Here is an 18,500-nt window from a genome sequence, read left to right as displayed (position 1 = left end):
ATTTGTGACAATGTGGATGGACTTCGAGATAATCATGCTAAGCCCTGATTGTTTATCCTGTTCATTTGTTGCTTTTAGGTTTCTATCCCACATACAAGTGATATCATGTGATTTTCAACTTTTTCTACCTGGATTATTTTGTTTAGCATGATCATCTCGAAGTCCATCCATATTGTTGTAAATTGCACTATTTCATCTGTTCTTATGGCTGAGTAATATTCCATTGTATATATGTACCACAGCTTCTATATCCAATCATTCATCTCCACATACTTGATCCCTTTTACCCCATCTACCTCCCTCCTCAAATATTTTTTGGCCATTTGTATGTCCTTTAGGGAGAAGTGTTGGTTCAGGTCCTCTATCCATTTTTTCATTGGATTTTTTTAATGTTATTGAGTTGTATTAGTTCTTTGCATATTTTGGATATTAGCTTCTTAACGGAGGCCTTCCTTGCAAATATATTTTCCCATTTAGATGGTTGTCTCTTTACCTTGTTGATGGTATCTTGTGCTGTGCAGAAACTTTTTAGTTTGATGTAGTCCCATTTGTTTATTTTTGCTTTTATTTCTCTTGCCTTTGAGGTCAATTCAAAAAATCCTCTTTAAATCCAAGGTCCTTGAGTTTAGTTCCTATGTTTTCTTCTATGCATTTTAATCTTTCAGGTCTTATATTTAGGTCCTTTATCTATTTTGAGTTAATTTTGACTTTCATTCTTTTGCAGGTAGCTTTCCAGTTTTCCCAGCACCATTTATTAAAGAGGCTTTCTTTTCTCCACTGTTTGTTTTTGGATTTTTTTTTTCAAAAATTATTCGCCCATATAAATATGAGTTTACTTCTGTACTCTCAATTCTGTTCCACTGGTCCACGCGTCTATTTTGCTGCCAATACCATGCCATTTTGATTGCTGTCACTTTGTAATATAATTTGAAGTTGGGCAGAAGATGCTTCCAGCCACGTTCTTTTTTCTCAGGATGGCTTTGGCAATTTGGGGACTTTTGTGCTTCCATACAAATCTGATGATTTATTGTTCTACTCCTTTAAAAATTGCCAATGGGGTTTTGATGGGGATTGCACTAAATCTGTATAATGCTTTAGGTAATAAGGTCATTTTAATGATGCTGATTCTTTCAATCCAAGAAAATAGAATACCTTTCCATTTCTTTGTATCTGCTTCGATTTCTTTTAATAGTCTTGTTTCCATTATATGGGTTCTTCACATGTTTCATTGCATTTATTCCTAGCTATTTTATTCTTTTTGTTGTTATTGCAAAAAATGCTTCATTATTAGATTTTGTAACCAGAAACTTTACTGTATTTGCTTATTGTTTCTAGTAGTGTTCTTGTGGAGTCTTTAGGGTTTTCTATATAGAGAATCATGACAGTTTGACTTCTTTATTTCCTATTTGGATGCCTTTTATATCTTTCTCTTGTCTGATTGCACTCACTAGGACCTCCAATGTTATATTGAATAACAGTGGTGAGAGTGGACAGCCTTGCCTTATTCCTGATCATAAAGGGAAGGTTTTTAGTTTTTCACCATTAAGTATAATGTTGGCTGAGAGTTTTTCATATATAGCCTTTATTATGTTAAGGTGCTTTCCTTCTATACCGATTTTCTTAAGTGTTTTGAACATAAATGGATATTGTATCTCATCAAAGGCTTTTCCTGCATCTATTGATATGATCATATGATTCTTATTTTTTAAATTTATGTGGTGTATCACATTAATCAATTTGCGTATGTTGAACCACCCCTGTGCCCCTGTGATGAAGTCCACTTGATTGTGGTGTATAATCTTTTTAATATGTTGCTGTATTCAGTTCACTAGTATCTCATATAGGATTTTTGCATCGGTGTTCATGAGAGATACTGGTCTGTAGTCTTCCTTTTTTGTGTTTTCTTTACTAGTTTTCTGTATCAGGGTAATACTGGACTCATAAAATGAGTTGGGAAGGATTGCCTCCTCTTCAATTTTTTGGAGGAGTTTGAGAATTTGTATTAAATCTTCTTTGAAAGTTTGGTAGAATTCACTAGTGAAGCCATCTGGCCCTGCACTTTCACTTTTTGGTAGTTTTTTTTTATATATATAATTGTTTCAATTTCCATACTGCTAATCAGTCTATTTAGATTTTCCAATTTTCTTGATTCAGTCTAGGAATGTGATATTTTTCTAAGTACTGATCCATTTCTTCTAGGTTATTATATTTGGTGTTATATACTTTTTCATAGTATTCTTGTATGATCCTTTGCATTTCTGCGACATCAGTCATAATTTCCCCTCTTTCACCCCTAATTTTGTTTATTTGTGTCCTTTCTCTTTTTCTGTTAGTGAGTCTAGCCAGGGCTTTTTCTATTTTACTAACCTTTTCAAAGAACCATCTCTTTGTTGCATTTCTTTTTTCTATTGTTGTTTTTGTTTGTTTTCAGTTTTACTTATTTCTGCTCTAATTTTGATTATTTCTTTCCTTCTGCTAACTTTAGGCTTCATTTGTTCTTCCTTTTTTAGTTTTCGAAGATGAAGCGTTAGGTTGTTTATTTGGGCTTGTTCTGTTTTTGGAGGTAGGCCTATAATGATATGAACTTTCCTCTTGTGACTGCTTTTGCTGTGTCCCAAAAGTTTCGATATGTTGTACTATCATTATCATTCATTTCTATGTCTCTTGATCTCTCTTTTTATTTCTTCTCTGACCCAGTTATTCTTTGGTAGCATGCTGTTTAATCTCCATGTATTTGTTGTTCTTCCTGCTTTCACTTTGCAGTTGATCTCTATTTTCAAAGCATTATTATCAGAGAATATGGGTGGTATAATTTCAACTCTCCTATATTTGTTGAGGTTATCTCTGTGTGCCAGTGTGTGGTTGATTCTTAAGAATGTTCCATGTACACAGAGAAGAATGTATAAGTAGCTATTTTGGGGTGGAAAGCTCTCTAAATGTCAATTATGTTCAGTTGGTCTAAAGTGTCATTTAAGGATGTTATATCCTTATTGATTTTCTGTTTGGATGATCTGTCCTTATCCGGCAGTAGGGTATTTAGATCTCCTACTATGATAGTGTTTTGGTCTGTTTCTCCCTTTAGTTCTGTTAGTAATTGCTTTACATATTTCGGGGCTCCCTGATTGGGTGCATAGATATTAATAAGTGTTATGTTTTCTTGGTGCATGATTCCATTATCCTTATGAAGTGTCCCTCATTATCTTTCTTTACCTTTTTATTTTGAAGTCTAGTTCATCCGATATTAGTACCACTATTCCCGCTTTTCACTGAATGCCATTTGCTTGAAATATCATTTATCACCCTTTTACTTTAAGTCTATATTTGTCTTTGGAGCTGAAATGTGCCTCGTGGAGGCATCATATGGTTGGGTTTTCTTTTTGTTCCATTCTGCAACTCCGTGCCTTTTTATTGGTGAGTTCGGTCTATTTACATTTATGGTGATTATTGAAATGTGAGGTCTTCTTATAGCCATTTTATCTTTTGCTTTCTGATAGTTCGATGTTTCCATTGCTTCCTTGTCCTTGTGTTTGTTTCTTTATTTTGGTTGGCTTTGGTGGGTTTTCTTTCTGGTTCTTCTTGTTTTATGTTACATATTTCAGCTTTACTCTTTGGTGTGTGGTTACCATTATGAATATGAAAAGAATATACATATATATATATATATATATATATTCACGCATTTTCTTCTGTGCATGCCTTATCTCCATTCCCCTTTGCAAATTTGGGTGTTTGAATCCTCCCCTTTTTAGTCATTGTTGTCTTAATTCGTTCCTAAGTATGTTGAACGTTCATTACTATCTTGTCATAACAATTCATTCCTTATTATTTAAGCTTTTAATGCCCTCTTCTTAGTAAGAGTTGCACTCCTCTGCTTCTATTTGCTTGATAGTCACTTTACTCCTAATTATATATTTTTGTTGTTGTTGTGATTTTGTTTTAGGTGAGTTGACCCCTTTCATTATTTCCTGTAGTGCAGGCCTCAAAGTGGAGAATTCCCTCAAATTTTGCATGTCTGGAAAGGTCTTAATTTCTCCTTCATATATAAAAGAGTGCTTTGCTGAATACATTATTCTAGGCTGGCAGTTCCTTTCACTTAATAGTTTAAATATTCGATTCCATTCTTTTCTGGCTTGTAAGGTTTGTGCTGAGAAGTCCAGTGATAATCTAATGGGTTTACCTTTATATGTTACCATTTTCTTCTCCCTGGCTGCCCTGAGAATTCTATCTTTGTCGTTGATTTTTGATAACTTTAATACAATGTGTCTTGGTGAAGGCCTTTGGGGTTGAGATAATTGGGTGTTCTTTTGACTTCTTATATTCCACGCTCCAGCTCATTCCTTAGATTTGGGAAATTCTCATCAACTATTTGTCTGAAAATGCTTTCTAGTCCCCGCTCCTTTTCCTAGCCTTCGATAATGCCTATTATTCTATGTTTCCTCTTCTGATGGTATCAGCTAGTTTTTGTACTTCTCTTTCATTATTTTTCATTCTTCAGTTTCTTTCTTCTTCCTTCCGATGCACTTCTAGATATCTGTCTTCAATATCACTGATCTTTTCCTCCATTTGGTCAACTCTATTTCCCAAGCTTGCTATTTCATTTTTCAGCTCTTGCACTGTGTTCTTCATCTCCATAAGTTCTATTTGGTTCTTCTTAAGTGTTTCAGTCTCCTTGCTCTGTTCATCTAGTTGGTTTTTCAATTCCTTAAATTGTTGATATGATTTATTTTTTATCTCATTAAGGTTTTTTGAAAGTACCATCCTAAATTCTGTCATTTAAGTCGCATATTTCTGTGTCTGTAAGCTTATTTTCTGGAGATTTTTCTCTTTCTTTTTGAGATGTTTTGTCATCTTGGTTGTTCATGGTGTTTAATGGACTGTTTCTCTGCCTGGGCATTAATGGAAGTGTATTATGTTGTTTTCCAGAAAGTTCCAGAAAGGTTTATTATATAAAGTTCTGACTGTAGTCTGTTGCAAAGAAGGTGCTTTTCTTTTGGTTTCCAGTAGGTGGCATCTAAGACTCTTGGATCCCTGCTTTATGTAATGCCTTAAAGTACTTATGGTAGCTGTTATGTGCAGATCCCACACTCAGACATGCTGGTGTGCAGTTTAGGTGTTTTTTTGTTGTTGTTGAACTTTAGATATTCAGCTTATTGTTGTTTCAAGGGGAGAGATCTGGGGATGTCTCTCACTCCGCCATGTTTTTCATTGAAATGTGGCTCGTAGTACTGGTTGCCCGCCAGAAACTGAAATGTAGCTTACAGGGCTAGCCGCTTTTGCTGCAGTTGCATAGGCCACTCACAACGATGGCCGCCCAACTGTGAACACTTGGTTCTGAATTTCTGGGAACTGAGCTTGGCAGCAAGCCAATAATACCTGCCCTGAGAAGTTTACAGGTTAGGTCGGGAGGGGTCTCAGAGAGACAGTGGTTGTCAGATCAAAACAGCCTCGGTCTTGCTGGAAATTTGGTTACTGTTGTAAATTGCCGCAGATGACCCAGATTACAGCAAGACCAACTGCTGTCTGGGACTGGCTCACAAGTCCCCGATATCTGCCCAAGTTTGTGTTGGCAACCACGATCTGCCTGACCTTATCTCTGAAATGGGGCTCAAAGCACTGGCTGTTGTTGCTGGGATTAGAAACGCTGCTCACAACAATGGCCACCCCGCTGTGAATACTTCACTCTGAATTACTCAGCTCGGGACTTGGCAGCCAACCATAAACAAATTCCCCCTGCGGTCTGCAGGTTAGGTGGAGCAGGCTGATCCCCTCAGACAAGGGTCTCCTAATGGTTCTGTGGGAGGCGGGCTGCACTATCAAACTGGCGTGGTCGTAGGGGTACCGGACTAAGGCACAATGGTGGCTGCCTTTCCAGCCCTCTTTCTGACACCAAGTAATGGAGACTTTTTCAGAACGAATCCTGTGTGAGCCTCAGACCCACCGCTGATGTCCCGGATGACTTTCCACAGGTCAAAAAACCTTCGTGTGGGTCCTTCGAAGGGCCATCTAGAGGCTGTCACCTTCGGTCTCACTGAGATGGCCGGAATTCCCTCAAGTTTCTATAGTCAGTGTTATTAGAATCTCCTCTTGCCTGGGCTGGGGAGCCCCCAGATGTAAACAGGACTCCCCTCTCCTTCAGGAGAGCCTCTGCAGCCTCGCTCTCCCTCCCTGTGATCCTCCACCACCTATGGGTGTGGGTCCAGCCCGATTCGAGACTTTGCCCCTCCTACCGGCTTCAATGTGGCTTCTTTATATTATCAGATGTAGGTGTTATGATCAGCTGGACTTCAGGTGATTCTCCACGTTGATTATTTTATAATTTGGTTGTAATTTCAATGCAGTCCTTGGAGGAGACCAACCCTGCTTTTACCTAGTCCACCATCTTCCCCCTCCCCTATTTTGTATTTTAATTTTTTGATCCAATAAATGGGATTATTTTCAATAGTTTGTTTTCAGTGTATACAGACATATCTGTTTTAATTAAACCAAACCTAAATTAGTTTTAATATGTCTATAGCCATGCCACCCTGAACATGCCCAATCTTGTCTGATCTCAGAAGCTAAGCAGGGTCAGGCCTGGTTAGCACTTGGATGGGAGACCACCTAGGAATGCCAGGTGCTGTAGGCATTAAATAAATTAGTTTTAATATTAAATAATTCCCCAGATCACATGATACCGAAAAGAACTTGAGTTAGTTTCTGTCATGTTAATTTATATAAGCACTTAATTCCTTTAAGCCAATAAAACAAAGCTCTTTATATAAACCAATTTTAATAATTTCTTCTAGAAGTAGACATACATATACATATATAGATAGACAAAAGAGACTTGAAAGTTTCATTTTAAAATTTTAGCCATAAGACAAGTACAGGAAAAAAAAACACACTAATTTATAACAGGAAATAAGTTTATTCATTCAGATGGCTAAGACTTTAAGATTTGTAGTTATCCTTGATAAAAAACGCTTTTAAGGAGACGGGGTTGGGGTTGCTTAGGCAGGTGACTTTTTCAGCCATTTTTGTTTTTTTGTTGCTGTTGTTTGTTTTTTAAAGCCTTTTCTTCTCTTATTTTTTTCCTTTGGTTTGTTTAGTTTTAGGCAGTTGTGGGCTGTGCTTACTTTTCTATTTATCAGTAAAAAAGATCTTGAAAGCTACTAAGGCTTAAAAAATTCTATTAGACTTAATTTTGCCAAATTTCTGAACATAGAGTTATTAAATTCTTTGAAAAACCTTGTCAGATTTCATGCAGGACGAGCAGCAAGAAATTTTAAAGCACCTGCTCAGATGGTTGAATTTTCGTTTAGGATTTACTTAGAAGTTATTTTGTCTTTTAGAAACTTCTGTTTACCTATTAAAGAATGCATTTTATTTTCCCTGAGAGGTTTGGATTCATATCCTTATGAAAACTTTTTTCTTATGATAAACAACATAGCAGACTGAGACAAGAAAAGGAAATAAAGGAGTGCAATTAAATAAGTACTTACCCATTGGGAAATGGAATCCTGTCATTCCTGTGGCTTCCAGTCCCATGCTGGTACCTGGGCAATTGATCCCCTTCAGGGAAAAATCCCTCCTGACCTCGGATAAAGGTATTTGACCCCTACCAAAGAAGGAGAGAGTTCCATGAACCTAAGAGGACTTTACATGAAGACAGCCATCTATGGAAGCAGTTAAGCACAAAAGAGGCTCTGTAGGTATCATACTCAGTTCCAGGGGATGCTGGACCGTGAAGGTGAAGCAACTTTAGATTCTGTCTGACAACGCCAGATATGCTAAGCCACAATAAAAAGGACTTTCAAAGTGAGAGGCAACCAGTGTTTACTTGAGATCAATACGAATGGCTATTTGGGACTCATCGATTCAGGAAGAAGCCCAAATAGTGTTCTGATTTGGAGACAATTGGCAATAGGTATCTATGTAAAAGGGAAGGGGAACAATTACATCAACAGAAGGAACACATTTCTATTGGTGCAGAAAACATAACATAGTGATGTTAATTCTAAACAATGTTTTTAATTTTCAGTCCAATAGTCATCAATCCAGTTGTCACAATAATTATTTTCTTCTTATTTTTGCAAACAGATTTTTTAAATATAATTTGCACTAGGCCCAGTCCAAGGTTATTTTGCCCTGTTTTAACACTCCAAGAATTTGAGGCATAAAGAGTGCAAGACAGTTCCTCTGGCACGGCAGTTCCAGCTCCATTTTAAAGTGGCTCCACTTATCTGTTTATTTATTTTGACACTTTGCTAATAATGTTTTCAGTATACAATCTCCACATTCCATTTTTCCAAATTCCCTCAGTATTCATGGTGCCCAGAACTAGACTAAATTATTTTAGTAGCAAATCTCTATGAGCTGTTCGTCATTTGCCTGGCAAGTAATTTATGTCTCTGTGTACACTTTCAAATGTCTTGCCTAAAGTCAAATATAAACATACCCTCAGTGACAAAAACAGCTTACAGTAAGCTCTTAAGTATCCCCCAACTTGATCTTACTATTTCTTGGGTCATTTGGAGGCTACCATCAAGATCATAGGAAAGGGGTAAAAAACATAAGACATGGTTCCTGCCCTTTGAGAAACCAACAGACTTTTCCTTCTTTCAACTGGGGCAGCTCTCCTCAAGTCTAAAACTTCTCAAATTGGGCAAATTGCAGTGATGCAAAGTAAAGTTCAGACCTCTTTCACCTAAACTTTGAGTATGGTTAGTGGAAAGCACAGAGTTGAGAGTCAAACTAATCTTGCCACTAATTAGCAAGTTTCTTCACCTTACTGCACTTCACAGTCACCCTTAAATGAGATGAACCCCTTAAGTAAGTTATAAGCACATCTGTCAGTAGTCTTTAATTTTTAACTGTTCTCCTGTTTGAGTTTCTTAGACCCTCCTTGTTTCTCCTCCAAATCTGACCAGTTAATTCCTTCAGCAGTCTAAGTCTTGGGGTTTTCTTGACTTTCTTGTTAACTTTTTTTATTCCCAATACTACAGTTCCAGCTCAGTGCTTTATCTGTGAGCTCACTTTAACCTTAGTTCTGCCTGCAGTCTCTGCACTGGTCTCACCTTGGTCTGTTTAGTACAGGTGGCACCCAGCTCTGTTCCCCAGAGCTATTTCTGCTTGCCTGATGCCTTCAGACCTCACTGCCCCAGTAGCTACTCTCTAACTTCCCACGCTTTTGCACCAGGTTGCCTCAGTTTAGGCAGTTGGGAGTGTATCTCACTTCCTCTAGAAATCTCTCTCTCTCTCCTCTCTCCTCTCTCTCATTCTGTCTGTCTCTCTGTCTCTCTCTGTCTCTCTCTCTCTCTCTGTCTCTCTCTCTCTCTCTCTCTCTCATGCCAGCAGCAGTAAATTTTTAATAAAGGCAGTGGATTTAATTGAATTAACTGAACTCCTATCTGAGAATCACCATTCCTCAAACTCAGGTCCTGGCATTTGTCTCCTGTCAAACATTAGCATCTCTCTAATTCTTAAATAAGTTTGTTTACTCTTGCCTCAGGCAAGCTGGGGAGACTCTCACATCAATTTATTGAAGAGCATGGGGGATTGGTGGGGAAGAGCGAGTCTGGCCACATGGTTCATTGTAAATTATAGTATTTTTTTTTAAGTGCCCCTGCCCTTTCCCCTCACAAATCCTTTTGTTAGCTAACATTTGTGTTCAATCCTATGATTCAGCAATTTCCTCTTTCATTCAAGGCCGCAGCTGCTGCAGACCCTTAAGAAACAGAATTCACACAATGAAACGGCTAAGGAGATAGGTTTGCAAATTGGGAGCGCTAATCTCAAGAGAACGGAAGAAAAGGTTGGCGGGTCCCACGATTGCGCAAATGAGTGAATAGCCTGGTATACAATGAGGTAACGGCCCTCCTGTCAAAGAACTCCAGAGCAGTGGTTCTCCAGTCCCGGCCTAGGCAGGCACACACTAAGTCCTTTGATGTTGCTCTTTGAAAGGGAGAGGCTGCAGCGACTGACAATTGTGCTGGACATATCTGGGAAGGACCTAGGAGAACCTGTAAGCTAGGTACTCTTAGTCACAAGACAGGGAGCCGCTCCACAGTCACTCCTAATTTCTTGGCTAAAAGAACTATAAAATATGCAAAAGGGCTACACAGAGGCCACAGGAAAAAATCTGTCCTTTATATAACCTTCCCTGGTGGGCAATGTTTTTCAAGGAGACCATGTTGTCCAAACTGGCACCCTCACCAGCTCACTTTGCCCTCCTTCCCAGTGCTCAGAAACACAGGAGAGCGGTGTCGAGGTCGTCCCTTGCTCACTGCTGACCTCAGACTTTGAGGTCTGGGTACAGCCTCCATCCACCACCCCAGTCCTTTCCGAGGTAACTTGTTGCGTGCCCATCATAAAGGTGATGATGATGTACAGGGTACACTTAAGTGCTAAAAAGCACAGAGACGGAGAACATGGGAAAAAATAGGTCTCTTTCAGCATCCAGGGAGGGAAGGCAGCCTAAGAGTCACTGCCATCCCCTGCCCCCTGATCTAGTGACCTATCAGTGTTCGCCGCGACTGGCCCGGGCCTGTGACCTCGCTGAGGCCACTGTGACCACTCTCCTTTTTCTTTTCCTCTCACTTTTTCTTTCCTGCCCCTCCCCTCCCAGTCCTTAGGCTAGGAACAGCTGCTGTTGTAGCTCCTAACTTTGTGCCTTTCTTCTGTCCTCAACGGCTGTTGGTGTGCTCGGAGATGCCAAGGGGGCGTGAACAGCCTCCGGGAGGATTTCTGCGCGGAGACTTCTGCGCTGGGAGAGAATGTGAACGCGGCGGTGACCGGATGGAACGCGCGGAGTAGCACGGGGTGAGGAGGGGCGGGGTGGGGGGGCAGAGGGGGCAGGGGCGGGGCCGCCAGGCCTGGAGCTGAAGTCGCCTGTTGCTGGGATGCTGATGGATAGGGTTACACCGCTGCTCCAGCAGGCTCAAGTAGGTGAGGGGATATTTTTGGAGGGAAGAGTTTCCGAGTTGGGGGGGGGCAGGGCGAGGGGAGACCAAGGGCTCCTTTTACATTTGGAGCCTCATTAGATTGGGACCGTATAAACGGCGCATTCCCTCTCCAGCCATTGGGTGCCGCGTGGAAAGACCTTCCTTCCACCGCCCCCAAAGCTGCGCGTCCGCAGCTGCGGCCACGTAGGTCCCGCCTGCTCCTCTCTCTTTGCTTAGCTTCACTTCGCCGCTTGTCTTTGTATTTGGTGACCGCTCTTCCAGCCCGGTCTTTTATCTTTCTTAATCTCGGACGGGTCACTGTAGCTTGGTCTCTTTTTCTATTCGGAACGCACTGTTCCGACTAGGAAATACCTGGAGAGTGACCTGCTTTTGGACAGTCGTCCTTTTTTTCTACTTTTTATGTTCCTGGACTTTACAGTAACTATAGTTTTCTGGGCACTTAGTTATAGGATCTGAAACTCCTAGGGTCGGAGGACGGTTTTTCAGGAAAGTCTTGTCTATTTCTGCCCAGTGTTGATTTGTCTTACGTTTTTCCTTTTCCATAGACACTGACTGGTAAGTGCTAGTTAGGTGCTTATTTTATTGAAAGGAGAAATGTAGATTCCTTGCGGAATGTACACAAGAGCTTTGCACAGTGCTGGGCTATTTTTTCTTTTCTTTCTTTCTTTCTTTCTTTCTTTCTTTCTTTCTTTCTTTCTTTTTCTTTCTTTCTTTCTTCTTTCTTTTTTTTAAACCACAGAAGGGTTCAGTATTTGTGGGTTAGGGTGGAAGTTGATTTGTTAGGAAATCCTTGGGTTTTTTTCTTTATCATTGCGTCGCACCTTGGGGGGTACCCGTTATTTCTGTGAATCGTTGACTTTTCTAAAGCTAAAAAGAAAACTAGCTGGTAATGCCCTTGCTTTTACTACCGGTAATTTATAATCATCATCATCATCATCATCATCATCATCATTTTATCATTAAAGACAACCTGAATGGGCACCTTTTGAAGTCCTTTGAATCAAGTTGCTTGGGTCTCTCTCAATGGTATACTTGAAAGTTTTTTCTTTACCAAATTTGTCCTTATATAAGCAATCCCTTGACAATAGGACGAATTGTCTTCAAGAAGTTGGACTGATACCAAATTCACTGACGAAAATAATTATCAGTATCTTGACAAATACTCAGAATCAAGGACCATAAGCATTAATTCATAAATTAAAACACCTTACGAGAAAAATCAACCCTTTCCTCCCTCCAGTCTCCACACGCCACTACTCCTTACCCCACTCTTGCGCATGCTGCCCCTCTTTTGACATGCCACTCTCTCTTAGCAGGTTTAAAGCATAATGAATATAAGGGAAACATTATTCCTAAAGTAGTGTCTGTGTCATAAAGAGTGGGGGACAGAAACACAAAGAAGCTTTCGTTTTATTTTATTTTATTTTGTAATTTACCAAAACAATTTTCAGAAGTGCTTTGTTACTTAACAAAAACATTTTTTTTTTTTGCGGAGAATGGAAATTAACTCTAATTCTTGGAAACCTTTGTTTATATTTTTCTCTGCATGTGATAATATAAATTGTTTTAAATAAAAGATAAATAAAATATTCAGGGAGGGAGGTAGATTAAAGATACATCTAATTAGTATCCTGAGAATACTTTAACTCTTGTTAACAAAATTTTAAAGCTTTATTTTATACTGCTTTTCAAGCTCAGAAACAGATGACTTATTTGAAAAGTTCATAATTTTTCATTCAGGCTAAATAGAAACGAACTGCAGAATTAGCAAAGCATGGCTTTTTTTTTGTAATTTTTTTCCACCTGTTTTTGTGTCTCAGAGAAAGACTGTAGTGAAATCTTTCCAGACTGAAGTGGCTCCATACAGCTCATCATTGCTGACCATCAGATTTTAGCAGAAGAGTAAGTACCTTTTGTAGCGCTGACCTCTTTTATTAAACCCTTGAAGCACTTACTGAAAAATCACTTCCAGCTCCTAATTTAAATTGCCCTGCTCATCAGTACAAGCCTGGTATTCTAGGTCAGGTCCCTAAATCCAGTTTTAAGCTTTAGGCAAAATTTCTTGTTTTACAATAGAATTAAATAGACAAAGAAATTTGAGTTTAAAACTTTCTACCACATTTTGACTGTAGATTAAAATTGCAATTAAAAATGCAATTTGTTCTGGAAATATGTAAGGAAAAGTAAATTTATAATGATCTGCCACTTAAACTCACCAGCTTTCAAGGTCTCTAAAAATCTTAACTCTGTGTGTGTGTGTGTGTGTGTGTGTGTGTGTGTGTGTGTGTGTGTGCGCGCGCATGTGCTGGGTTTGGTTTTTGTTTGTTTTGCTGTGAGGTTGGAGTTATCACCAATATATTCATCTAAATGAAAAAATTTTTTCCACAAACTCATTCTGTTCTAATTACATTACTTAGTGAATTAAATACTCTCTAAAAGTATAATATATGGTAAGTTTAAACTTATCAAGTATACTCACTTGGTTTTTATTTGTTGACTTATTTTCTTTCTAAAAGTAGGCAAGCTCTTCTTTCTGTTCACATCTTTCAACAATTAAAAATAATTCACCCATGCCAAAATTTAAATTTTAAAAATGACTGAAATATAAAACTTCTTACTTAAGATACTCTATTTGTCACATTTCTTAATATTCAACATAATTTTATTTGTAATGATAATTTCAGAACATAGTAGCCTTTCTAAAATTAAAGAATTGCATTTAAGAAACCTTTTTAATGATAACATCTTATTCCTCTATTACAGAAATGTTATTCTATTCAACAAAGAAAATTATTTTTTGGAGATTAAAATAATTTTTAAAAATCAGGATTATATGGCACCAGCATAAGGAATGTATTTAAAGATATGTTAATCTGATATAATAGTCCATAATATTTTCAGTCTTTAAGACTGTTTCACCAGAAAGTATTATTAATTTCATTAAAGGGTAAAGGGCCACAACATTCAACTAGAAACTCAAGAGTCTAAGAATAATAACATATGCAAGATATGATCCTATGAGCCTTTGCCAGAACTAAACAAAATTTTTAAATTATGGCTGATGTTTGTAGCTCTGGCTTTTCTTGGGGGACTTAGTTTTTGTTTTGTTTTGTTTTGTTTTAACTTGTGACATAAGTATTTCTTTATGTAGAAACTTTGAGGTTAGAAATGCCAGACTAGGTCAGCCAATGACCATCCATTCCTGTAGTCCATGACTTGTGGTGATATCATAAGACGCTTTATGAAGAACATATTTATCTTTGATAACATCAGCCTCAGAAGAGTGGATATTCATCTCAAACATCCTCAGTTTTCATTAATAATCCAATATTGATTGATGATCTTGAGATATTGTCTAGTCCCTTCTCAAATCTATTCATATACTATATATACATATTTTGTATCACAAATTCTTTACATAATTTCAGGTAGAAGTATTGCTTAGATGATGTACTCTTGTAGTTCTTTTTATTTGTCTTTAAAACCATTTCTTCTGCCTTCAAGTCAGGGAGAGGAAGATCTTGATTCTGGTGTTCCAGTATTTGTTGTACAGATGCAAATTTGTCCTAGGTTTACCCTCTCATTGCCCCTTTTACAATAACTTGTGTTTTAATTTTAAGAGTGAAATAATTTTAGAAAATAGAGAAAAATCATTTTTTAAAATGTCACCTATAATCCCAATCAGAGATAGCCACTGGTAAAATCCTAGTGTATTTCCATTCAATATATTCTCTATGCACATATGTATTTATGTAGGTAAACATATTAGTCATAGTTGGATGCATGTTATAGTTTTCTATTGTCATATTTATCCAACAATGTCTTGTGTACTTTCCCATATCTTCAGAATTTATTAAGCTCCAGTGGTATTCATTCCTTCTCATCCTCTGTCTTTTTATACTGGAATTCTAACTTTTGAGATCAGTCTTTAAGTATGCTTGCTTTATTGAGATTTAGAATCATTTTTGTATCTCAAATAATCTGCTCAAGGGTTGTTTGTGTCTCTTTTGGTTTAACATTGCCTGATTTGGGAAGTCCTCCAAAAATGTTTAAATTTTATAGTGTTTTCTTTAATTATACTCAATATCTTACAAATGCATTCTATGTAGAAATTATTAACCAGAATCCTGATTAGTGATTTGACTTGAAAATTATGTTTTCATTCATATAAAATAATAGTATATTAAATCTCTGGCTTTTAAAAAATCCATTCTTTACATTCATTTTATTTTTTATTATAATATATTCTCCATATAACATTGTTTAAATTTAAGTTGTACAGCATGTTAATTTGAGGCATTTATATAGCATGATTGTTGGTGTAGTGATAATTAGCACCTCTATTATGTCACATAATTATTTCTTTTTAATGATTGAAATTAAGTTCTAGTCTCTTAGCAACTTTGATGATTATTGTTGTGTATATTCTCTATACTGTACATTAGATCTCTAGGAATTACTACTCATTGCAAGTTTATACCCTTAAACAACATCTGTCCTATCCCTCTACCCCTACTGCCTGGCAAACCCTCTGTTTTTATGAGTTTGGCTTTTTCAGATTCCACATGTAAGTAATAATGTCTAGTATTTGTCTTTCTTATCACTGACTTATGTCTGACCTATCTCACTTAGCACAATGTGGAAAAAATTCATTCTTTATAATTACATGTAACAACTTAAAAATTTAAAATACTTTCGACTGTGTGGATTTCTTACATTTTACTGTCCAATATTACCTCTTGTGTCCATTTTTTAGGAAAACATTCTAAAGATATTTATTCTTTATAATTCTCATCCTAATTTTGTATATTATTTTATCTTAGAATATATATGTTATCAACCTACCCATCCATGGCTTTAGAGAGGACAGTCAATAAATGATAAAAATGATTGCTTACTAGAGTAGGACAAATTCAGGGAAAAGGTTCATCATTTATTCGAAATTTATTTTTCCAGCTTTATTGAGATATAATTGTCACATAACATTGTGTAGGTTTAAGGTGTAAAAAATAATTTGATACATGTATGTATTGTGAAATGATTACCATAATGAGTTAACGCACCCATCGCCTCACATAATTATTTGTTCGTGGTAAGAACATTTATGATTTACTCTCTAATTTTCATGTACATAATACAGTATTGTTAACTATAGTTTCCATGCTGTACATTAGATCCCCAGAACTTTTTCATCTTATAACTGAAAGTTTGTACTCTTTGACTAACATCTCCCCAGTTCCCACACCTCCCCAGCACCTGGCAACTGCCAATCTACTCTCTGTTTCTATGAATTTGGCTTTTTTAGATTCCACATATAAGTGAGATTATACAGTATTTGTCTTTATCTAACTTATTCTACTTAGCATAATGCCCTCAAAGTCCTTCCATGTTGTCACAAAAGGGAGATTTTCTTCATTTTTTTGGGCTGAATAATATTCCCTTGCGTAGATACATACCACATTTTCTGTACACGTTCGTCCATCAGTGAATATCTAGGATGTTTCTATGTCTTAGTTGTTGTTAATAATACTTCAACAAACATGGGGGTGCAAATATTTCTTTAAGATACTGATTTCATTTCTTGCAAGTATACACCCACAAGTGGAATTGCTGAAACATATATAGTTCTATTTTTAATTTTTTTGCAAAACCTCCATACTGTTTTACATAATGGCTATACCAATTTCATTTCTACCAACAGCGTGTGAGGGTTCCCATTTCTCTACATCCTCACCACTTACTATATCTTGTCTTGTTGATAACAGCCATTCTAACATGTGTGAGGTAATATCTCCAAGACTTCTACAATGGCACTCTTGTCTGTGGATGACTGTGAAAATCGTGGGGTTTTTTTTTGTTGGTGTGTGTGTGTGTGTGTGTGTGTGTGTGTGTGTGTGTGTGTGTTTTGGAGTGAGTGGGAAGATGGTAAAAAACTTATTTTTCCATGTTGGTTATATCACTCCATTCGACATTTCTCAAGTACCTACTATGTACTAGGCAATGCCGAATAAAAATGTAAACAAGAGTTACTTAGTAATGTGTAAAGCAGAAATTTGACCTCAGATCTTTTGACTTTCAGACTTACCACTATGAAACAATGCAATTTTACCTTCTCTAAGAGAAAACTAAAATAATGGTAATAAGATCACGTTTTATTTCACCAAGATTCAGTTTACTTCATTAGTGGCTTACATAATTAATATTCATTTCAAGGGGTTATGGAATATGTTTTTTTCAAGCTAGAAGTTAAATTTAAACTGCAGTTCTTAGGCAAGTATACATTCTAGAAGTGTTTTTTAAAATAATTTATCTCCTGTTTTATAAACAGTTATTTATGACTTGGGAATTGGACTTTTATTGGAACTTTATCTGAACAATGATACTTTTGAGGGAAAAAAGTAGGAAACACAGCACTTATGGGCCAAAACTATGCATTCTGTGTTGAAATACTCATATTATGAAGCAGTAAGTAAATTTTGAGCCTAAAATTTAATTCTGGAAAGTAAGTGTTGCTTCTTAATCTGGTTAAATATTTGTGCTATTTTCCCACTTTTTAAAGTTGAAAATAGTGTCTAAGGTTCATATGTTTCTTTCAAAGTGATTACACATGGCATAGTATAAAATGTACTTAAATGGAATTCTTAAGAGTTACACTTTTATTATAGGACATACACAACTGGATATCAAAGATATACATTATGAAATTATTTAAATGTCTATTTTCTAACTGTAAATTATTAATAGTGTCACCTGACCAATAATTTAATAAATGCTATAAAAATTCTGAATACTTCCTTGTAGTCCCTGCCTTATTGATATACTTAATTTTAATTTTACTTCTGTATAGTCATAGTTTAGCTTGGGCTTTATACAGTGAGGCGCAGTAAGGCAACAGCACTTTTAACTGTAGCATTCTCTGCATATTTGGGACTGTGAGGGTACTTAAAAGTTTACACTCAGCTTGAAATTAAAACTATCAAGACTACTAAGAAGCCTGAATGTCTATCTTAATATTTTCCTCCCTAGCTTTCTAATATTTTTCTTCTTCTGAGGAAACTAATGTAATTTTTCTGTGTTCTGTAATTCCTTGTTCTGACCAGAGTTAAAGATTTTTGTTCATATACGGTTTATTAAGATGACTTTTTGAAGATTTGTTTCACTTGTAATAATGCCACTCAACATTTTGTACTTTTCCTCAAATATTATTTTCTTTTATTAGAGCTGTTTCTTATTAAAACATTACATTTATAGTCCAACTACAGTGCAGAGTAGCAGGGAAATAATGGAAAATTTGCTAGACTAGAGGCTTCTTTAGGATTTTAAAAGAAATTTCAAGAGCCTGAAAAGCAAAATTATTAAAGCTGCATTGAAAAAGGTACTTCACTTTATAAAGTAGTTTATTAACCTAACAAGATGGGAAAAAAATCCTTAGCAACCAATCCTTTGTCAAATTATCCTTCATTATATAGTTATTTATCTTACTTTAATATAATGGATGAAAGCTCTACTTAAAGAAGATGATAAAGTAGATGCTAAATAAGAAAATTACATATTTCC

The 18,500-nt window shown here is 36.7% G+C and overlaps 2 protein-coding genes and 1 pseudogene across 6 annotated transcripts in view; 2 read left to right on the top strand and 1 right to left on the bottom strand.

Annotated features, from left to right (window-relative positions):
- Positions 1 to 18,500, bottom strand: part of LPAR4 (lysophosphatidic acid receptor 4) — a 430,666-nt gene that overhangs the window by 335,251 nt on the left and 76,915 nt on the right. For 2 of the 3 annotated variants that reach the window (XR_004952855.1, XM_036226969.1), the window contains exon 2: positions 7,482 to 7,597. The gene's annotated coding sequence lies outside the window, so the exon portion shown is untranslated. Of the gene's footprint in view, positions 1 to 7,481; positions 7,982 to 18,500 lie in introns of those variants that run through there. The other variant, XM_036226970.1, reaches the window with a different exon arrangement.
- On the top strand, positions 6,507 to 6,625 carry LOC118608596 (annotated as a pseudogene).
- Positions 10,834 to 18,500, top strand: part of LOC107503840 (fibronectin type III domain containing protein 3C1-like) — a 50,964-nt gene continuing 43,297 nt past the window's right edge. Inside the window, exons 1-2 of one of the 3 annotated variants that reach the window (XM_036226966.1) lie at positions 10,834 to 10,922; positions 12,764 to 12,845. The gene's annotated coding sequence lies outside the window, so the exon portion shown is untranslated. The other 2 variants (XM_036226968.1, XM_036226967.1) reach the window with 2 other exon arrangements.

The sequence above is a fragment of the Rousettus aegyptiacus genome, unplaced genomic scaffold (assembly GCF_014176215.1).
Source record: "Rousettus aegyptiacus isolate mRouAeg1 unplaced genomic scaffold, mRouAeg1.p scaffold_m13_p_9, whole genome shotgun sequence".
In the NCBI taxonomy this organism is placed as follows: Eukaryota; Metazoa; Chordata; class Mammalia; order Chiroptera; family Pteropodidae; genus Rousettus; species Rousettus aegyptiacus.
This window is presented reverse-complemented; position numbering and strand designations above follow the sequence as displayed.